Source organism: Pongo abelii, chromosome 1 (genome assembly GCF_028885655.2).
Source record: "Pongo abelii isolate AG06213 chromosome 1, NHGRI_mPonAbe1-v2.0_pri, whole genome shotgun sequence".
Lineage (NCBI taxonomy): Eukaryota > Metazoa > Chordata > Mammalia > Primates > Hominidae > Pongo > Pongo abelii.
This window is the reverse complement of record NC_071985.2, coordinates 221,225,223-221,248,914: the sequence shown is the minus strand read 5'-3', so window position 1 is coordinate 221,248,914 and position 23,692 is coordinate 221,225,223. Positions and strand designations below refer to the sequence as shown.

General features: G+C 44.6%; 1 pseudogene; it reads right to left on the bottom strand.

Annotated features, from left to right (window-relative positions):
• Window positions 1-6,839: 6,839 nt before the first annotated feature.
• LOC100435760 (PRAME family member 1-like) lies at window positions 6,840-9,402 on the bottom strand (annotated as a pseudogene).
• Between the last annotated feature and the right edge of the window lie 14,290 nt (window positions 9,403-23,692).

Sequence of the window (23,692 nt, the reverse complement as noted above, 5' to 3'; positions counted from 1 at the left end):
GGCAACCTATAGAATGGCAGAAAATTTTTGCAAATTATGCATCAGACAAATGGCTAATATCCAGAATCTACAAGGAACTTAAACAAATTTACAAGAAAAAAACAAACAACCGTGTCAAAAAGTGGGTGAAGGATACTAACAGACAATTCTCAAAAAAAAAAAAAAAAAACCATTTATCCAGCCAACAGACATGAAAAAATGCTCATCATCACTGGTCACTTGATTTGCATTTCTCTAACACAAATCAAAACCACAGTGAGATACCATCTCATGCCAGTTAGAATGGTGATCATTAAAAAGTCAGGAAACAACATATGCTGGAAAGGATGTGGAGAAATAGGAACGCTTTGACGCTGTTGGTGGGAGTGCAAATTAGTTCAACCATTGTGGAAGACAGTGTGGCAATTCCTCAAGGATCTAGAACCAGAAATACCATTTGATCCAGCAATCCCATTACTGGGTATATACCCAAAGGATTATAAATCATTCTACTATAAAGACACATGCACACATATGTTTATTGCAGCACTATTCACAACAGCAAAGACTTGGAACCAACCCAAATGCCCATCAATGATAGACTGGATAAAGAAAATGTGGCACATATACATCATGGAATACTATGCAGCCATAAAAAAAAAGTTCATTTCCTTTGCAGGGACATGGATGAAGCTAGAAACCATCTTTCTCAGCAAACTAATACAGGAACAGTAAACCATAACACCACATGTTCTCACTCATAAGTGGGAGTTGAACAATGAGAACTCATGGACACACCTAGGGGAACATCACACATCAGGGCCTCTTGGGGTGTGGAGCGCTAGGAGAGGAGTAGCATTAGGAGAAATACTTAATGTAGATGACGGGTTGATGGATGCAGCAAACCACCATGGCATGTGTATACGTATGTAACAAAACTGCACATTCTGCACATGTATCCCAGAACTTAAAGTGGAAAGAAAGAAAGAAGGAAAGAAAGAAAGAAAGAAAGAAAGAAAGAAAGAAAGAAAGAAAGAAAGAAAGAAAGAAAGAAAAGAAAGAAAGAAAGAAAGAAAGGAAGGGAGAAGAAAAGAAAATACAAGACAGGGGAGGGGAGGGGAGGGGAAGGGAGGGGAAGTGAAGGGAAGGGAAGAGAAGGGAAGGGAAGGGAAGGGAAGGGAAAAGAAAAGAAATACCCATAAATTAGGAAAGCTGGCTGGTCACAGGAGAAGCATGAAAATATCAAGCAGTGATTTCATACAGCAGCAAGAAAAGAGCTTGTAAAATTAGCTACAAGAATAAGGATAAGCCTTGACCAATAAGATCCGAACAAGCAGGTTGGGGCTAAGCTGGCTGACACTGACTCAGTCTCACATGGCGCTGGGTATGACCCATGGCCTACCCCAGTCCTAATTATACAGTCGTTATGACACTAAGTCACACACCAGCTCCAGGACGGTTCTGAGCATACCCATATTTATTATAAAAATAGGTGACACCTAGCCAGGCACAGTGGCTTATGCCTGTAATCCCAACATCTTGGGAACCTCAGGCAGGCGGATCAACCGAGGTCGGGAGTTTGAGACCACCCTGACCAACATAGAGATATCTTGTCCCTACTAAAAACACAAAATTAGCAGAGTGTGGTGGTCCATGTCTGTAATCCCAGCTACTTCAGAGGCTCAGGCCGGAGTATTGCTTGAACCCAGGAGGCGGAGGTTGCAGTAAGCCAAGATCACACCATTGCACTCCAGCCTGGGCAACAAGAGCAAAACACCATCTCAAAATATAAATAAATAAATAAATAAATAAATAAATAAATAAATAAATAATAGGTGACACCTCAGTTCTGAGAAAACTTCACCATTTTTTCTTAAAATCCTAATGATTATTTCAACCTCTCCTTAGAGATCCTATAAAATTAGAAACCCAAACTCCCTTGTACATAACTTGCTCTCCTGAATAAGCCCTCTCTTGAGTGTGTTCCTTTGCTTTGCAATAGACACTTCTTGCCTTTTGCTTCATTCTGCCTACTTCCTAAACTCTTTCTTGCTGTGGTGACACGAATGTGGACACTGGTTGGTGATTGAGTCTCTGGGCACCTGGAGATGACCTAAGCACTATGGCAATAGTCAGAGTCTAAAAATCACACAGAATATCACAATTCACTCTCTGGTTTTTCTTGGGGGAAAAATCCGTAACTTTGGCCCCATATCCCCAAAGGGCATCACTCAGCACAAACTGAGAAGCCGCAGTCCTACCGCTGGGCTGTAAGCATGTGGCTTTATTCCTGGGTTGTCTATTCTGTTCCATTGTTCTATGTCTCGACCTTTATACTGGCACCATGCAGTTTTGCTTACTATTGCCTTACTGTATAAATTGAAGCCAGGCAATGTGATGCCTCCATATTCATTTTGCTTAGGATTGCTTTGGCTCTCCAGCCTCTTTTTCATCTCCATATGAATCTTAGGATGCTTTTTTTAATCCTGTGAATATGATGTTTGTATTTTGTTGTATACAATTTTTAGACTGATATTTTTAGATTGATGTTTGAAGTCTGCAATTTTTAGATTGCTTTGGGCAGTGTGGTCATTTTCACAATATTGTGTCTGTCAATCCATGAGCATGGGAAGTTTTTCTACTATTTTGTCATCTATGACTTTTTTTTCAGCAGTGTCTTGTAGTTCACCTTATAGAGATCCTTTACCTAATGGTTAAGTGTATTCCTAGGTTGTTTTTGTTATAGTCACTGTTTTTGTTGTTGTTTTGCAACTATTGTAAAGGGATGGAGTTCTTGAATTGATTCTCATCTTGGTTGTTGTTGGTAGAAAACAGTGGTACTTATTTGTACATATAGATTTTGTACCTGAGATTTAAGTGAATTCACTTGTCTCCTCTACGTGTCTTTGGGTGGAATCTTTCGGGTTTTCTAAACACATATGATCACATCATTGGCAAACACAGGTAGTTTCACTTCCTTCTTTCCAATTTAATTGTCCTTTATTTCTTTTGCTTACCAGATTGCTCTGAGAAAAATTTTCAGTCCTATGTTGATTACAAGTGGATAAAGTTGGCATTTTTGTCTGCTTGTAGTTCTTAGTGGGAATACTTTCAACATTTCTTCATTCAATATGATGTTGCATGTGGATTTGTCATTTTTGGCTTCTATTATTTTGATGTATGTTCTTTCTAGGCATAGTTTGTGTAAGTGTAGTCTATTATTTTACAAGCTTAGATTTGTATTCTGTTTTACCTGAGTGCTTTCTGAGATTTGACACCTATTTTACCTGATAAAAGTACATCTACACTTGCTGTTTTTTGGTTTCCAGTTGCATGGAATACCTTATTCCACCCCTTCATTTTCCATCTACATGTATGCTTATAGGTGAATTGAGTTTCTGGAAAACAGCATATAGTAGGGTCTTATTTTTTTACTCATTCAAAGACCCTGTGCCTTTCACTTGCAGAATTGAGATAAATTACATTAATTGTTTTTATTGATAAAGGCTTCGTACTCCCATTTCATTTCTTGTTTTTTGGTTGTTTAGAGACCTCTCTTCCACCCTTTTCTTATTGTCTCTCTTTGGGTTTAGGTAATTTTCTCTTCTGGAATCCTTGGAATGTGACTTTTCTGGCCAGAAACCTCTGTGTGTGGGGGCACCTTTGCCAGAGTTTTGATGGGGTTCACTGGGTTCATTCTGCCCATGCAGCCTGGTAGACTATGCTTGGCTCATGTTTCAGGCCTGGAGCACATGCCTATTAAGGGTGGGACAGGGCTGGAGTGGTGAGGGGTGTGTGAGTGAGCAGGGGGTCAGGCCACTTTGGACAGTCACTGGCTGCTGCTGCTGTGGGGCGGGCAGCTCCAGGTGCCAGCATGGGTGCCAGATTTCTTCAAGGCTGCAAGTGAACCAGGCACAGCACAAGCATCTTCCATGGTTGTCACTGGAATACACAGTGACACCAACACTGAAAGCTTGGAAATGCCGGGAACTGCACAACCCCCAAAAGGGAGTCACAGCCCTGGTTCAGGAAGCGCCCACATCTGGGCTCCTGGAAGAGTAGTAGCTCTTCTGTTTTTCTCTTCACCTACAACTTGGTGAGCAAGGGCCGTGTTTCAGCTTTGTTTGTGTTATTGCTCGCTTAGCCCCACCATTAGGCGGGTCCCAAGGTCTTGTCCTACGACCAGGAAGAATGAAATATGCAGACAAGAGGAGGGTGAGTGAGATAAAGGGGAGGTTTATTGAGCAATAGAACAGCTCAGAGACCCACAGTGGGTAGCTTCTTTCTGCAGCCAGGGTGTCCTGATGAGTGTTCAGCTCTGAGCAGACAGGAGGCCCTGGGGTGGGTGACCCCTCCCTCCTGGCAGGTTATTCCATCATCACCACAGCTCTCACTAGAGAGGAAGCTCTGGAGTGGGTTGCTGCTCTCTGCAGGAAAGTCATCTCATCATCTCTACAGCTCTCAGCAGAGAAAAGGACCCGGAGTGGGTTTCTTGTCTCTGCAGGAAAATCATCCCAATAGTGGGTAGTTCCTCTCTGCCACTGGTCTTCCTAATGTTCTCCCTGAGTCTAGTGTTTTTTTGGCATCAGACAGGAGAAAGTCTGTGCTGATTGGGTCGTAGGTGGCCATGAGCAGGCACAAAAAAGGCAACACATGTTCCCACTCTGGTCCATAGGACTGGTGGCCCAGTCCACTGGCTTCAGGCCCTCCTTGGTCAGAAGGTGGAGCCTCACCAGTGACCCTCACCTTCCTGTCTATGATTCTGTGTGCCTCCCACCACCAACCATGTTGCCCAGGTCACTCGTACCAAGGAGCATCCAAAGACGAGTGCCGATTTGTCCACAACTCCCCTCAGCCTCCCTTCCACACTCATCAGGGCCCAAAGTCCAGAGGGTTCAAGACAGCAGTGGGATGGTGCATCAGCACTGACCCAAGTGTGCACAGACCCACCTGGGCTGCGACAGCATCCGGGCTTGACCACAACCACACTCCAAAATTAGAGCAGGTGCCATGAGAGATGAAGCAGTGAGAGCAGACACCCCCAAGCTGCAGGAGAAAGGGGGATCTCCTGGACCCTCGAGAGCACTGGGGGACCTCAGTTGGTAACTGTGACCTGGACAGCTTCAGTTACACCTTTGGAGCGACTGCCCTGCCAACTCGGGAGGACCAGGACTCCCTCTTCTCCCAGGCTCCATCAGCTCCGAAGTGTATACAGCCTCGGCTGTGCCCTCTCTGTGTGTTTCCCTGCAGAGGTGACAGGTGAGATGCAGGTTCACAGCGGCTCTGGCCAACCCCACACAAACAAACCCAATGCTCCTGGGTGTGGTTTAACAAGCCCCAACTGCACTCTCATCCAGAAGCTCGCAGGCTAACAGCAGGCAGTGGGCAGTGAGGTAGAGGCTGTGGTGGAGACTCCAGACCTGGGACCAGGTCCCATTTTGCCATGAAAGGGTGTGGGTGGCACAGTTGGCTGCCTCAGGGACAGGGAGCACAGGCCTGGCTCATGACCCTGCCAAGGGGGGTGCCTCCAGGAGTGGTTCTTGGTTCCCAGGCCCAGCAATCAGACTGGTCACCCCTATGGTGGGTGGATCTTGGAAACACAGCCTGGGGTGGATCCGCATAGAACCTCCCTTCAAGACCCGGGAGCTTGACACTGTTAGCAGGATGGGCACAGTGGCCAGATAGCTGGCCAGGTCCTTGAAGCAGGTGCCATTTCTGCTTCTCACCCTGGCCCCCTGATGGATGGCCCCAGCTCTGCCTTCTGGGCCTGGCATCCACACATCTTGTGCGAGTGGGACACCACCCCATTCCTATCTTCTCCTTGGAGCCCCTCTCTGCCCGTCCCTTTGTGCCTGACCGAGCTGCTCCCCGTGGGCAAAAAAGTAAGAAAAAAACTGATGACTGAGGAGAAGTAAAGAATGGGTGGGGATCATCTGTATGCCTGTTTTCCCAGCGCTTTGGGAGGCCAAGGTCGGTGGATCACTCGAAGCCAGGATATTGAGACCAGGCTGATCAACCTGGAAAAACCCCGTCTCTATTAAAAATACAAGAATCAGCCATGCTTGGTGGAACGTGCCTGCAGTCCCAGCTATTTGAGTGGTTGAGGTGCAAGTATCACTTGAGTCCTGAAGGAAAGGACTGTGGTGAGCCCAGATTGCACCACTGCACTCCAGCCTAAATGACAAAGTGAGATTTTTGTCTCCAAAACAAAACAAAGAACAAGAATGGGCGGGAAATACTCAAAATGATCAGATTTTATTTGGTTGCTTTGATGTTCTACAGCTGAAACTCAATCACAGACAAATTAGTATTTCATTATTTTTCCATCAGTAACTCAATAACTAGAGATTTCTGATGGATAATTTGCTACAACAGGTTAAAAGTTTTCATTCAGGCATTCTTTGTTTCTGATATTCCTTGGTAACCATCCTTGCAGGGATAACATTCTCATGAATGCAGAACTTTAGCTTCTCTTTCTGACTCTGTAGGACACGGGTCCCTGAAGTTCTCATTGAGGTCGCCTCAACATTTTCCTCCAGCCTTGCCCCCTGCTGTTATCTTTTTTTTTCCCCTCACACTGAGCACTTACCTGTTATTCCTTTAAGTTGCATGTGGCCTGGACACAGTCACTCATGCCAGTAATCCCAGCACTTTAGGAAGCTGAGGCAGGAGGATCCCATAAGCCCAGCTGGAGCAATATAGAGAAACACTGTCTCAAATTGTCTTTAATAAAAATTTTGGAATTATTAAAAATGGAAATAAGAAAATAGAAAAATAGCTTGCACCCACATAGTAGATTTTAGTGTCCAAGAGCCTGGAAGAGTACTTTGGATTTGTCTACCCCGCTAGGCACGCCTTCCCTAGCAGCAAAGATGGAGCTCCAGTTCCTCAGATGGTGATGAGCCACAGGAAGGGCAGGGGGTGGGACCAATGAAGATCCTCTTGGGCTGCCTGACTTCCCTCAGTGTACACATCAGCTCAGCCCGAAGTGGGGTGAAGATCTCCCAATTGACACGAACCAAGGAATTCAAACTCTCCTCAGGGGCAGGATACGTCTCCAGGCTTAACTTGCTCAGCCCACTGGTGTGGCACAGCAGGTCCTTCAGGGCGTCCATAGACATGCAATTTCTGCCAAAGTAGAAGGTGGTGAGTTGGGAGCAGCGGCTCAGGCCAGGCAGGATGGCACTGAGTTGGGAGTAGTGGATCTGACAGCCCTCCAAAATGAGGGTCTCGAGAGAGGCAGCAATTTTCTCTAGCAGAGTTCTGAGGGGTTCAAGACTGATGCGGAACAGCAGCACATAGCTGAGATTCAGATGCTTTAGGTAACTGAGGCTTGGGTACTGGGAGAGACACTTCACATCCTCTTCCAATAGGTAGCCACAAGTTAATTCCAAGTTCTCCGAGGGGTTCTGGAGGCACCTGTGGAGATCAAGAAGTTAGTTCTGGGCAATGGTACCAGCTAGATGAAGGTAGTGGGGAATAACCTGAAGGAAAATGCCTGCTTCAAACAAATACGTTTGCTCCCACCATCTGATGATGGTCGGCATGCAAGTTGCTGCATGATGAGGACCCTGATCATTCAGGGGCAGTCCCATGTTAGCCTCAGCCCTTTCACCATTGCTTGTGTGATTGGTTCAAGGCCACAAAATCTCTAAAGCCTTTTTATTTCATCTTTTAGCAGAAAACTTCATCTCTGAGCCACAGGAACCCGGTGGGAGATGTGCAGAAACAACTCAATTCAGCAAGGTCTAGGGACATCAGCTAGGGCTACCTGTCGGCAGGAGCTCCGTGACATGCCTGCAACTGCAAACCAGCTATCACTTTTTACCACTGTCATGCCTACTCCCTCACCTCCATCCCGGAAGCACGCATTTCCCATGTCAATTGCATCCCCAATAGAGCTGAAAACCCCACTAACTAGCTTGTACATGATGTCCTTCTCTAGCTTTTACTTCAGGTGACACCTCTGCCCTTATTGGAGCAATCCTGTGATAGCCACTCCAGGACATGGAACACTGAATGGGACAATGTGTTGACCTTCTGGTGTCCACTTCACTGTGTCGTTGCTACTGGCTGGCACACGCTACACATCTTCTAGTGTTTGCTGTAACAAAACAAGGCTGTGCTGTGGTCTGCATACAAAATGTACGATCCTTTCTCACATGATCAGCTGTTCCAGGTGTCCACTGAAGAAGGTGATCACTTTTATTTTAAGCAACTGGAGGTGTTCCAGCCTGAGGAACACAGAGTTGAATTTGGCAACTAACCATCCCTCGAGTTCATTGTCTGACGTGTAATGATGGCACCTGGAGAAAACGAGTTTGCGAAGATTCTTCATCTCCTTCAGGTAACAAAGAAGCTTTCTTATCAGTCGTGGCCAGGACATGTTGCGAGTTTCCAGCTCCTGATACTATTCAGGTGGATTATTTTCAATGACTTTCTGAGATATTTAATCGGCATTAGATAATTGACCAGCTTACTACAGCACGGGTGTACCAAACCTCTCCTTTGGTAAACCCACTGAAAGAGGTATCTCAGGCATTCATCCTGAGGTATTTCCTTGAGGCAAACATCTATGAACACCTTTAAGAGCTGGTGCTTTTCCATCCTTGGACAGTCCTCTGCTGTCTCCTTCTTACTCATGGCCTCTGGGAAGCAGGACAGGGTGCAGGCTCCAGGCCATATGGCCCAGAAATTCTCATCAACATCCTGCAAATTCAGCACTTGAAGTTGCCACCTCCTGTGGGTAAAGTAATGGCGAGGCTCAGAATTTAGAAGGACCCATCCCTGACCTTTGCTTTCATTCTCATCCCATAACTCAGCTACTCCTGTCCTCAGTGCTCCCTGTTCTCTTTGTCTTTTCTCAATCCCTTTTCCTTTTTGATTCTGACTGGTCCCCACTTCTATTCCCTTTACCTTCCACTGAGTAAAGGCAGGTTTCTGTTCCCACGGTGGACCCTGTATGGTGAGCAGTCCTTTCTCTGAGGATCTGGACAATGGCCAAAGCCTCCCTGAGCTTCCTTGCCAACACCATCAGAAGACTCTGGGCCACCCTTGGGCTATTTCTCTGCCTGATCCCGCTGTTCTTTCCCTGGACACTTGAGTCCTATCTACCAGCCCTCCTGGGTCACCTCACCTGGGGCGAACCTTCTGTGTAAGCAGCATATGAAGTCCTTCCAGCAATGCTTTTAAGGTCTCCAGATGAAGCGTCTTCATCAGCGATCCCAGAGGGAGGCAGGTGAAGGGCCAGGCCTGCACTATCACTGACAGAGTCTGGAAGTGTCTCCTGCTGAAGGCCTCCATGAAGAGTGAGAGATAGAGCACCCTGGGCAGCTCCTCCATGGCAGAGATGGCCAAGGCTTGGTCTCTCAGCAGGCTCTGCACTGCCAGCTCCAGGGGTCTGGGTGGGGCCTGGATGCTCATCCTGATGGATCTGCAAGGAAAATCTCTAGAAGACAAATCCAGGGAAAATGTATCACTTTCAGGGCAAACACAATCACCTCATCATTGGTCCTGATCCTAGGACCAATATCATTGCTCTGGTAGAGGTAGAAAAATTACCAGTTTACTCCAGTTCCACTCTGCACTTGGTGGCTTCAGTCTATACTTCTGCTTCTACTGGTACCAGGAAGAATGTCTTCCAAACACTAAGAAGGGAGGGGTCAAAGACACTACTGGCTTATTAACTTTCATCCATTGCTCCACTGAATCCCAGAACCACCGGACAGTGCCACTGAGGATCCTGAAAGCCAAGCTCCACCTCTGTGAGGAAAAATTTTTTGTCACTTACCACCCTAAAGCAATGAGAATGAGAGTGTCCTCTGGCCCCAGACAGCCTACATTCTCAGTTCACAGCATGAACATGCTGGGAGAACACTAAAGGGACTCCCTAAAATCGATGCCATTATTTTTTATTTTGAAAATTTTCTACCAGAAATGGACCCGTTGCTGTGGCTCATGTCTGTAATCCCAAGAGTGCTGGATGCCAAGGCAGGCAGATCACTTGAAGTCAGGAGTTCAAGAACAGCCTGGCCTACATAATGAAACCATGTCTCTACTAAATATAAAAAAATTAAGAATCATTTGACTCCAGAAGGCAAAGGTTGTATGGTATGAGGCTAACACTTCTCCTGTTGTCCTTCTCAGTTTCTCCCCAACCTCCCCTTTTCCCTAGTTTGTAAGACAGGAGAAAAGGGAGAAAGCAAAAAGTTGGAAAGAAACAGAAGTAAGATAAATAGCTAGATGACGTTGGCACCACCACCTGGCCCTGGTGGCTAAAATAATAATAATATTAACCCCTGACCAAAACTACTGGTGTTATCTGTAAATTCCAGACATTGTATAAGAAAGCACTGTAAAACCTTTTGTTCTGTTAGCTGATGTATGTAGCCCCCAGTCACGTTCCTCATGCTTAGTTGATCTATTATGACTTTTTCACGTAGACCCCTTAGAGTTGCAAGCCCTTAAAAGGGCTAGGAGTTTCTTTTTCGGAGAGCTTGTCTCTTAAGACACCAGTCTGCTGACCTTCCCGTCTGAATAAAAAACCTCTTCCTTCTTTAATCTGGTGTCTGAGGAGTTTTGTCTGTGACTCGTCCTGCTACAGTTGCAGTGAGCCGAGATCGCACCACTGCATTCCAGACTGGGTGACCGAGTTAGACTCTGACTCAAAAATAAGCAAATTGATAAATTAATTAATTTAAATATTGGCCAAGCATGATCATGCATGACTGTAATCCTAGCTACTTTGGAGGCAGAGGAAGGAGAATCACCTGAACCCCAGAGGCAGAGTTTCCAGGGAGTCCAGCTCAGTGCTCTGCACTCCAGTCTGGGTGACAGCGTTAGAATACATCCCAGAAAAAAACAAAATAATTCACTGGAACTGTAAAAGTGGTGTGATGGTATTCCACAGCATTTGGAAGGTATGTATAGAAATGCTCACTGTAGCTGGGCACAGTGGCTTACTCCTGTAATCCCAGCATTTTGGGAGTCCGAGGTGGGCATATCACCTGTGGTCAGGAGTTTGAGGCCAGCATGGCCAACATGCGAAACCCCGTGTCTACTAAAAATGCAAAAATTAGCTGGGCATGGTGGTGAGTGCCTGTAATCCAAGCTACTCAGGAGGCTGAAGCAGGAGAATCGCATGTAACTGGGAGGCAGAAGTTTCGGTGAGCCAAATCACACCATGGCACTCCAGCCTGGGCAACAATAGGGAAACTCCATCTCAAAAAAAAAAAAAAATTAACCAGAAACTGTAAAAGTGCTATGATGCTATTCTAGAGCACTGTAACTCCAAGATGAAGGTTCCAATACACATCACTTCCACATACTCACAATTACTCACTTTTGGACAGATCCTAGGGGCAAAAATAAATCCCACGATCTGAGCAAAACTGCACTCTTGAGATTGGTATGTGGGATACCTTTAAGGATTTTATGAAAATGAAAGCACACTTGGAGAATCACAATAACACCAAGTCTATGAACTGTAATTGAAGGGCACAAAAACAAATAACTTCAAATGTCAAGAAATAAAAATGCATCCAACTGTAAATTTTTAATATATTTTTAAAAAATTCATTCGCTAAGAATTTTAAAATGACAAAACCAAGCACAAATCACAATTTGATGGATGAAGACAAAACTACATTTAGAGGAAAAATGAAAGTCTAAATCTGTTCATCTCACAAAACAGACAGAAAAATATTCTGTGCCACTTTGGGATGTGTGTCACCATCCCTGACTGGCTGGCTGCAGATCAAATGGGCATGACCCTAAGAAGGTAGTGACTTACCAGCGCTGGACTCACTTTGCAGAGTCCTGGGACCTCTCAGAGAACCAAGCAGTAGCTCCAGGTATGAGCACTGTGGGTCTCTTCTGTGTACCCTCAGGAGCTTTTATACACCTTTCTAACCCTCACTCTTCCCTTCTCAATCACCAGCTTCCAATCAAAAAGTGATACCTGATTAGATCTTGTAGTCACACCCAGTTAAACCTGATTGAGTTTTCAGCTTTCTTCTGACTAACTGATTGAATTAGACACACATTTATGGAAGTAAAAGAATAAGTAATAGGGTGAAAGTCCAAAACTCATTCGTTCATTTATTCCCCAAATATTGATGAAGTTTGGCTAATAGATGACTTTCACAGTGATACAGGGAAGGGATTAATCTGTTCCTGATATTAGACAAAAAAATAAAAACCTTAAGGTTTCCTTATTGGGGGATGTTTGGCCCATCAAGTTGTCAAAATGTTTCAGAGCTATAATAGCCTGAAGAAGATAGTGATGTCATTCCCAAGAAAACAGAATAAAAAGCTGTGTATATGAAATTGTCACCTAGGTTTTATGCTATCTAACATAGAAGATCATGTGCACACTCAAGTAGAAGAAAGGAACCACTGAGGGTGTGATCTATCTCAAGACTAAGTGAAGGCTTCACTGAAGGAAATCAGGACAAAGTGACCAAGTGAGGTCGGGACTGACAGTATGAGACTAGGTGTTCTAATGGGAACCTGGAAAGGAAACAAGACAATATAAAACATGGCAGTTGTCTTGTGGGCATCTAGATGTCAGGACTGAAAGTCTTTTGTCATGATTGGGTTTATTTATTGATTGCTTGATTGATTTTCAGACTGGGCCTCCATCTGTCACCCAGGCTGGAGTGCACTGGCACGATTTCAGCTCACTGCAACCTCAACCTTCTGGGTTAAAGTGATTCTCTCACCTCTGCCTCCTGAGTAGCTGGGAATTATGGGTGCACTCCAACCTGACCCACTAATTTTTGTATTTTTAGTCGAGATGGGGTTTCACCATGTTGGCCCAGCTGGTCTCGAACTCTTGACCTCAAATGATCTCCCCACCTCGGACTCCCAAAGTGCTGGGATTACAGGCATCAGCCATCTTACCCACCCTAGATTGAGTTCAGAAATTAAAAGGAGAATCATCAAAAGAGATAGGTCTGACTCTGAAACCAAAACACTGGCTTTGAGAACACAGAGGGCAGGTACAGTCTTGGCCCTACTAGAAGGTAAAGCATGTTTACCCACAAAAATGATGGGCTCCTCTCAGAAAAGCAGCTTGCAAAGATGGAATCTGAGAATGTGAGCTGGAGCAGAGGCCAGAGAGAAGATTGGGGCCAGACCTGGGAATGGAGACTTTCCCAAGCTGGAAGCCACCCAAGTAGAAACTGTGGGCTCTACAGGATGTGAGAAAGAAATGAACGAGGGTCCATATGTCCCTGCCATGGTGCTATCATCTGGAAACCTTTCCTTTAGACTCTGGGATCTTCCCACAGTGGAAGATTTCCCAGCAACCATTGGCCCCAGTCATTTTCCAGGACCCTTCATCCAAATCTTAATCTCACCCACTCCCTTCCTACTCTAAATTGATAATTCATGTTTCCTCCTTCTTAGAGTCCTTTCCTTTCACTAATATTGAACATAGAGATTCTTATCAGAGCATCACCATTAGGCCTACAAAGAAAGCTCAGACCCAGGCACAGTGGCTCGTGCCTGTAATGTCAGCACTTTGGGAGGCCAAGGTGGGCTGATCATGAGGTCAGGAGATCGAGACCATTTGGCTAATATGGTGAAACTCCATCTCTACTTAAAATACAAAAAATTAGCCAAGCATAGTGGCAGATGCCTGTACTCCCAGCTACTCAGAAGGCTGAGGCAGGAGAATCGCTTCAATCCAGGATGCAAAAGTTGCAGTGAGCTGAGATGGCACCACTGCCCTCCATCCTGGGTGACCACATAACACTGTCTGAAAAAAGAACAAAAGAAAAAGCAAGCAAGCATGCAAGAAAGAAAGAAAGAAGGAAAGAAGGAAGGAAGGAGAGTGCTAGAGCTCAGGAGTTTGTGAGGAATATGGGCAATGTGAGGAAACCCTGTCTCTAATAAAAATACAAAATATTAGCTGGAGGGAGGCAGTGTGCACCTGTAGGCCAAGCTTCCCGAGAAGTTGAGATGGGAGGATCACCTGAGCCCAGTGAGGCTTCTACTTCCCATGCCCCACTTTGTAAGCATGAGGCTGAGGGTGAGCTCAGCACCAATAATGGTTGTGAGAATCTGTGTTCACTGAGCATCCACAAGGCACAATAGATGGCTGGTACTGATCATCCCGGACCTTAGCTCTTCTTCATGGAGAATCGAAGCCACGTTGCTATTTTCCCCATTTCTAACCTGATAAACCTGAGATTTGGCCAGAGAAAAACTTGCCCATGATCTGGCAGCAAATGATTGGCAAACCCCTCAGGTGAGGGGCTCAGTGGAATCCCCAAGGTGTTCAACAAGCTAAATATTGGAAAGAACTGGCTGACTGACTTCCTCTTCCTGCCCATTTCAAGGGGTGCAGCAGCACCCCCAAGACCCCAGTGAGATTCCTGCACTTGGGGTCTTTTCTACCATGTCCTGTCACCAGTTCTTCTCGAAGTGCTCATCTGCTGCCAAGCTCAGAGCGACCTTCAAAACTCATGTCAGGAAACGATCTGACCTATTCTCCAGTCCCAGAGTCCACACTGGGATTCCAAATCTCCTATGAAGCCCTTGCTTAGGCTCTCTAGAATATTCCTGAGCCTCTGTTTTCTCCCCCAGCCTGAGCTGATGGGGCTGGCGTCACTTTATGCATCCCAAGGCCATAAGCCCATCTCTCCTGGACTTTGGAACATGGCCACAATGCAGGGAGACCCAGCATTAATTAAGAAATTTCCCCAATTTATATTGAGTTATGTTGGTGAACATGGCAAGGCACAAAGCAGGAAACTCCACAGCTGCTTCTCTGGACCTAAAGAGGCACCCTGGACTTCTGGGTGGTGATGCTGCCTGGCTTGCAAAGGAAGACCTGACCCCTCTGGTCTTCCAAGGCTGCCAGGATGATGGCAGAGCCTAGGACAGGTCCCAGTGGAGGGGCCATCCCTTCCCAGTTTCCCCTGGCCCAGCCTTACAGCTGATAAGGCTGCACCTGAAATGCAATAAGTATTTTTTTGTCCAAGCCACGTCTCTTCTTTGCCTTAGGTGAGGCTTTTTTCAGCTAGGTGCTATGGAAGAACCCCAAACCCAGTGGGCATCACTGCAATGACCACATGGTAAGCATGTGTGTGTGTGTGTGTGTGTGTGTGTGTGTGTGTGTGTGCGGCCACCTAGAAAGGCACAACTCTACCTGACAGAGCTGGTTCCATGTAAGACGAAAGTATAACATCCCATGTCCCTGACAGGACAACTTCCTCTGGGAGTCCAGCAAGAAGACGTGGGATCCGTGGACAAGAGGTCCCTGGGTAAAAGCCCTCATTAGAGGATAATGTGTAAAGTTGAAGTTTAGACCCTGAGGGATCTATGCCCTTCCCACAGGGTTGCAGCGGAGCCAGCCCTGACTCCCAGGCACAATAGCCCAGAGAGATCTTGGGATGGAGGTAAACCTGCTGGGGCCTCAGGGCTCAGAAGAAGCCCTGGACCTATCTCTCAGTCATGCCTCTCCCACTCCCAAGGGCCTCTGGCCCTGGAACTGTCAGAGACCCCTGTGTCTTTTCCATGTGCTCCTCTTCTCCTTTCACTCAGCCCTGCCTTTGCCAATACTCCCTGCATTTGTCTCCATGTGGGACTCCCAACCCCAAGCTCTGGCAGTGGCTGGGGAGCTAGGGGTTTTTGTGCCCACCTGGAGAAAGCCTCACTCAGCATGGGCCCGTGTGGGTTCTGCAATCTTTTCCTACACAGGGTTACCTACAGGTGTTATAGAGGCATCTCCCCTAGAAGAGCCAATGAGGATAGGTGAAGAATCTGAAATCACTCAGGCACCCCACATACAAATGAGAGTGAGGGTCCTTGCAAGTACAGGCCCCGGGGTAGGTCCTGGCCCTTGTTGTTGCCTTCTGATCCCAGAGGCCTTGGGTTTGTGGTCACAGGAGCCCTACCTACTCCCCATGCACCCACAGCCCAAGACAAACAAACTCCAGCAGACCCCTGGTCCATGTACTTTGGATCTCCAGATCGTGCCAATTCACTCCACCCTGGGTGACAGGGCGAGACTCAGGGCCAAAAAAAAAAAAGTTAGCTGAGCATGGTGGCAGGCACTTGTAGTCCCAGCTATTTGGGAGGCTGAGGCAGGAGAATCACTTGTAGCCAGGAGGCAGAGGTTTCAGTGAGCTGAGATAGTGCCACTAAACTGCAGCCTGGGCAACAGAGCAAGACTCCGTCTCCAAAAAAAAAAAAAAAAAAAGACAAGGAAAAAAGAAAATCAAAAGCACTGAGCTGTGTTTTTAATGAGGTCCTGCCCCAGGAAATCAGGCAACCAAATGAAATTTCCTCATTTTTATCAATTCCCTCCTGTTCTTTACTTCTGTTTAAAAATCTATTACCTCCTTGCTTTCTTCTGTGGCTGATCAGTGGGTTAATACACACAAGATGCACACACAGGGCCTGGAACATTCTATGTGGGCAATGAGTGTGAGTCACTCAAGTAAAGCCCCTTCTTAGGGTCCCTCCCTGCTAATCAGATGCTGAGACCCTGTTGATTCCTAATGGGCACATCCAGAAGAATCCATTTCTGACCATTAGCTGTGCTGGGACAGAGCTTCACTGCACAAGGCATGGCCCCTGCTTTGGAAGGAGACATTCACATCAGTGATTACCTGGAGCCTCAGGGCATCACCAACCCATACCTGTCCTCATGGTGGGCAGTGGTCCTTCCTTAATTAGACTAGTTGTGTCTTGTAAAGATATCAAAATTCCCTTTTAGCAAAGTACTACTTATAATAAATAAATATGGCTCTGTGTGGTGGCTCATACCTGTAATAGTAGCACTTTGGGAGGCTGAGGCTGGAGAATCACAAGCTCAAGAGATTGAGACCATCCTAGCCAACATGGTGAAACACTGCCTCTACTAAAAATACAAAAATTAGCTGGGAAAGTTGGCACATGCCTGTACTCCCAGCTACTAGAGAGGCTGAGGCAGGAGAATTGCTTGAACCCAGGAGGCGTAGGTTGCTGTGAGCTGAGATTGTGCCACCACTCTCCAGCCTCATGACAGAGTGAGACTCCATCTGAAAAACAAAACAAAAGAATATAATATATGAATACTAATAATCATATAGACATGAAACATGGTTTAAATATTTCTTTACCACATTGAAAAATCAAGCATGCTTTTTGGGGCCTAGGTCATATTGATGAGAGATCCTTTCTTAACACCCTTCCCATATCTAGCAGACTAAAGAAGAAGACTAGTGTATGCAGGGAAAAGAAAGAGAGATCAGTCTGTTACTGTGTCTATGTAGAAAAGGAAGATCTTGCCCTGAGATGCTGTTAATCTGTAATTTTAGCCCCAACTTTGAGCTCACAGAAACATGTGTTGTATAGAATCAAGGTTTAAGGGATCTAGGGCTGTGCAGGATGTGCTTTCCTAACAAAATGTTTACGGGCAGTATGCTTGATAAAAGTCATCACCATTCTCCATTCTCAAGTAACCAGGGGTGCAATACACTGTGAAAAGCCAAAGGGATCTCTGCCCTGGAAAACCAGGTATTGTCCAAGGTTTCTCCTCATGTGATAGTCTGAAATATGACCTCATTGGATGGGAAAGACTTGACTTTCTGCTCAGCCTGATACCCATTAAGGGTCTCTGCTGAGGAGGATTAGTAAAAGAGAAAGGCCTCTTGCAGCTGAGATAAGAGGAAGGCCTCTGTCTCCTGCCTGCCCCTGGGAACTGAATGCCTTAGTATAAAACCCAATTGTACATTTGTTGTATTCTGAGATAGGAGAAAATTCCTGTGGCAGGAGGCAAGACATGTTGGCAGCAATGCTGCTTTGTGACTCTGTACTCCACTGAGATGTTTGGGTGGAGAAAAGCATAAATCTGGCCTATGTGCACATCCAGGCATAGTACTTTCCCTTGAACTTATTTGTGACACAGATTCCTTTGCTCACATGTTTTCTTGCTGACCTTCTCCCCACTATCACCCTGCTCTCCTGCCACATTCCCCTTACTGAGATAGTGAAAATAGTAATCAATAAATACTGAGGGAACTCAGAGACCAGTGCCGGTGCGGGTCCTCCGTATGCTGAGCACAAGTCCCCTGGGCCCATTTTTCTTTCTCTATATTTTGTCTCTGTGTCTTATTTCTTTTCTCATTCTCTTGTCCTGCCTGATGAGAAATACCCACAGGTGTGGAGGGGCTGGCCCCTTCATCTGGCACCCAACGTGGGCCTTTCTCTAGGGTGAAGGTACGCTAAGAATGTGAGCATTGAGGACAGTCAATGAGAGATTCCCGAGTACGTCCACAGTCAGCCATGCAGTAAGCTTGTGTGCTTGGAGAAATCAAGGATAACAATGGGACAAACTGAATGTAAATATGCCTCTTATCTCAGCTTCATTAAAATTCTTCTAAGAAGATGGGGAGTAACAGCTTCTACAGAAAATCTAATTATGCTATTTCAAACAATAGAACAATTCTGCCCATGGTTTCCAAAACAGGGAACTTTAGATCTAAAAGATTTGGGGAAAATTGGCAAAGAATTGAAACAAGCAAGTAGGGAAGGTTAAATCATCCCACTTACAGTATGGAATGATTGGCCCATTATTGAAGCAACTTTAGAACCGTTTCAAATAGGAGAAGATAGTGTTTCAGTTTCTGATGCCCCTGAAAGCTGTGTAATATATTGTGAAGAAGAGGCAGGGACAAAATCCCAGAAATTAATGGAAAGTTCACATTGTAGAAATGTAGCAGACTCTGTAATGGCTCAGTCAATGCAAAATATTGACTACAATCAAATACAGGAGGTAATATATCCTGAATCATCAAAACTGGCAGAAGGAGGTCCAGAATTATTGGGGCTATCAGAGCCTAAACCACAATGGCCATCAACTCCTCCTCCCATGGTTCAGATGCCTGTAACATTACAAACTCAAATGCAGGTTAGACAAGTGCAAACCCCAAGAGAATATCAAGTAGAAAAAGATAGATTTTCTATCCCGGCAATGCCAATTCTGATACAGTATCCACAATATCAGCTGGTAGAAAATAAGACCCAACCACTGGTAGTTTACCAATACCGGCCGCCATTTGAGCTTCAGTATGGGTCATCTGCAGAGGTTCAATACAGACCTCAAGCGGTGTGTCCCATGCCAAATAGTATGGCACCTTACCAGCAACCCAGTGGTGTTTAATCCTACACACTTAGGATTAATCACTTAGGATACATCACTTAGGATAGATCAGTTAGCCCCACTCCTCGTCTACCTAGTGGACTAGGTAGTACACTGCATGAAATCATTGCTAAAGAAAGAAAACAGGGAGATTTATTTATTTATTATTGTTATACTTTAGGTTTTAGGGTACATGTGCGCAATGTGCAGGTTAGTTACATATGTATACATGTGCCATGCTCATGTGCTGCATCCCCCAACTCGTCATCTAGCATTAGGTATATCTCCCAATGATATCCCTCCCCCCTCCCCCCACCACACAACAGTCCCCAGAGTGTGATGTTCCCCTTCCTGTGTCCATGTGTTCTCATTGTTCAATTCCCACCTATGAGTGAGAATATGCGGTGTTTGGTTTTTTGTTCTTGTGATAGTTTACTGAGAATGATGATTTCCAATTTCATCCATGTCCCTACAAAGTACATGAAATCTTCATTTTTATGGCTGCATAGTATTCCATGGTGTATATGTGCCACATTTTCTTAATCCAGTCTATCATTGTTGGACATTTGGGTTGGTTCCAAGTCTTTGCTATTGTGAATAATGCTGCAATAAACATACATGTGCACGTGTCTTTATAGCAGCATGATTTACAGTCCTTTGGGTATATACCCAGTAATGGGATGGCTGGGTCAAATGGTATTTCTAGTTCTAGATCCCTGAGGAATCACCACACTGACTTCCACAATGGTTGAACTAGTTGACAGTCCCACCGACAGTGTAAAATTGTTCTTATTTCTCCACATCCTCTCAAGCAACTGTTGTTTCCTAACTTTTTAATGATTGCCATTCTAACTGGTGTGAGATGGTATCTCATTGTGGTTTTGATTTGCATTTCTCTGATGGCCAGTGACGGCATTGCCAAATCAATCCTAAGCCAAAAGAACAAAGCTGGAGGCATCACACTACCTGACTTCAAACTATACTACAAGGCTACAGTAACCAAAACAGCATGGTACTGGTACCAAAACAGATATATACATCAATGGAACAGAACAGAGCCCTCAGAAATAAGGCCACATATCTACAACTATCTGATCTTTGACAAACCTGAGAAAAACAAGGAATGGGGAAAGGATTCCCTATTTAATAAATGGTGCTGGGAAAACTGGCTAGCCATATGTAGAAAGCTGAAACTGGATCCCTTCCTTACACCTTATACAAAAATCAATTCAAGATGGATTAAAGACTTAAACGTTAGACCTAAAACCATAAAAACCCTAGAAGAAAACCAAGGCATTACCATTCAGGATAGAGGCATGAGCAAGGACTTCATTTCTAAAACACCAAAAGCAATGGCAACAAAAGCCAAAATTGACAAATGGGATCTAATTAAACTAAAGAGCTTCTGCACAGCAAAAGAAACTACCACCAGAGTGAACAGGCAACCTACAAAATGGGAGAAAATTTTCGCAACCTACTCATCTGACAACGGGCTAATATCCAGAATCTACAATGAACTCAAACAAATTTACAAGAAAAAAACAAACAACCCCATCAAAAAGTGGGTGAAGGATATGAACAGACACTTCTTAAAAGAAGACATTTATGCAGCCAAAAAACACACGAAAAAAAAAAAACAGGGAGATCTTGAGGCACAGCAGTTCTTTGTAATTTTACAAGCAATACCGGCTGGGAAAGGGGGGCAAGCTGGAACGTCTGTCCAAACTGAGGCTAGATATGAATCTTTCACCATGAAAATGTCAAAAGATATGAAGGAAGGAGTTAAACAATATGGATCCAACTCCCCTTATATGAGAACATTATTAGATTCCATTGCTCATGGGAATAGACTTATTCCCTATGATTGGGAAATGTTGGCAAAATCTTCCCTTTCACCCTCTCGGTTCCTACAACTTAAAACCTCATGGATTGATGGAGTACAAGAACAGGCATGGAAAAATCAGGCTACTTATCCTGCTGTTAATATAGATGCAGATCAATTGCTAGGAACAGGTCCAAATTGGAGCACAATTAGCCAACAATCAGTAATGCAGAATGAGGGCATTGAACATCCAAGAGCTATTTGCCTCAGGGCCTGGGAAAAAATTCAGGACCCAGGAACCACTTGCCCTTCTTTTAATTCAATTAGACAAGGCTGCAAAGAGCCACATCCAGACTTTGTGGCAAGGTTGCAAGATGCCTCTCAAAAATCAATTTTGGATGATAATGCCCAAAAAGTCATTGTAGAAATAATGGCTTATCAAAAGGCAAATCCAGAATTTCAACCAGCCATAAAGCCATTAAAAGGAAAAGGTCCAGCAGGAGTTGATGTAATTACAGAATATGTGAAAGCTTGTGATGCGATTGGAGTAGCTATGCATAAGGCAATGCTAATGGCTCAAGCAATGACGGGAGTCACTTTAGGAGGACAGTTAGAGCATTTGGGGGAAAATGTTATAATTGTGGTCAAATCGGTCATCTAAAAAAGAACTGCCCAGTCTTAAATAGAGTAAAAATAAAGAGCCACCTGGCCTGTGTCCAAGACATGGAAAAGGAAAACATTGGGCTAAACAATGTCATTCTAAATATGATAAAAATGGGCAACTATTGTCAGAAAAAGGGGCGAGGGGCCAGCCTCAGGACTCACAAAAAACTGGGGCATTCCCGATTCAGCTGTTTGTTCTTCAGGGTTTTCAGGGACAGCAACCCCCCACAGAAAATACCACCACTTCAGGGAATCAGCCAAATACAACAATACAACAGCTGTCCCCTGCCACAGCAGGCAGCGCAGCAGTAGATTTATGTTCCACTCAAAAGGTTTCTTTACTCCCTGGAGAGACTCCGCAAAAGATTTCTACAGGGGTATATGGCCCACTGCCAGAAGGGAAGGTAGTCCTTGTTTTAGGGAGATGAAGTGTAAATTTGAAGGGAGTCCAAATTCATACTGGGGTAATTGATTCAGATTATAAAAGGGGAATTCTGTTAGTGATCAGCTCCACTGTTCCCTGGAGTGCCAATCCAGGTGATAGAATTGCTCAATTATTACTTTTACCTTATATTAACATTGGGGAAAACAAAATGGAAAGAACAGGAGGGTTTGGAAGTACCAACCCTGCCGGAAGAGCCACTTACTGGGCTAGTCAGGTCTCAGAGAATATAACTGTGTGTACAGTCACTATTCAGGGAAATCAGTTTATAGGATTAGTGGATACCGAGGCTGATGTTTCCCTTATTGCCTTAAATCAATGGCCAAAAAATTGACCTAAACAAAAGCCTGTTACAGGATTTGTTGGTGTGGGCACCTCCTCAAAAGTGTATCAAAGTACCATGATTTTACATTGTCTAAGACCTGATTATCAAGAAAGTACAGTTCAACCTATGATTACTTCTTTTCCAATTAATTTATGGGGCCAAGACTTGTTACAACAATGGCATGTGGAGATTACTATTCCAGCCTCCTTATACAGCCCCATGAGTCAAGAAATCATGACTAAAATGGGATATCTCCCTGGCAAAGGACTAGGGAAAAATGGAGATGGCATTAAAATCCCAATTGAGGCTGAGGGAAATCAAGAAAGAAAATGAATAGGATATCCTTTTTAGGAGTGGCCACTGTAGAGCCTCCAAAACACATTCCATTAACTTGGAAGACAGAAAAATCTGTATGGGTAAATCAGGGGCTGCTACCAAAACAAAAGCTGGATACTTTACACTTATGGGCAAAATAACAATTAGCAAAGGGACATATTGAGCCTTCATTTTCACCTTGGAATTCTCCTGTTTTTGTAACTCAGAAAAAATCCAGCAGATGGCTCATGCTAACTGACATAAGAGCCATCAATGCTGTAATTCAACCTGTGGGGGCTCTCCAACCTGGGTTGCCCTCTCTGGCCATGATCTCCAAAGATTGACCTTTAATTATACTTGATCTGAAGGATTGCTTTTTTACCATTCCTCTAGCAAAACAGGATTTTGAAAAATTTGCTTTTACTATACCAGCCATAAATAATAAGGAACCAGCCACCAGGTTTCAGTGGAAAGTGTTGCCTCAGGGAATGCTTAATAGTCCAACTATTTGTCAGATTTTTGTAGCTGAAGCTCTTCAACCAGTTAGAGACAAGTTTTCAGACTGTTATATCTTTCATTATGTTGATGAGCTTTTGTGTGCTGCAGAAAGGACAGGCAAATTAATTGACTGTTACACATTTCTGCAGACAGAGGTTGCAAATGCAGGACTGACAATAGCATCTGATAAGATTCAAACCTCTACTCCTGTCCATTACTTGGGAATGCAGGTAGAGGAAAGAAAATTTAAACAACAAAAAATAGAGATAAAAAAGACATATTAAAAACATTAAATGACTTTCAAAAATTGCTAGGAGATATTAATTGGATTCAGCCAATTCGAGGCATCCTTACTTATGCCATGTCAAATTTGTTCTCTATCTTGAGTGGGGATCGAGAATTGAATAGCAAAACAACATTAACTCCAGAGGCAACTAAAGAAATTGAATTAATTGAAGAAAAAATTCGGTCAGCATAAGTAAATAGAATAAATCACTTAGCCCCACTCCAACT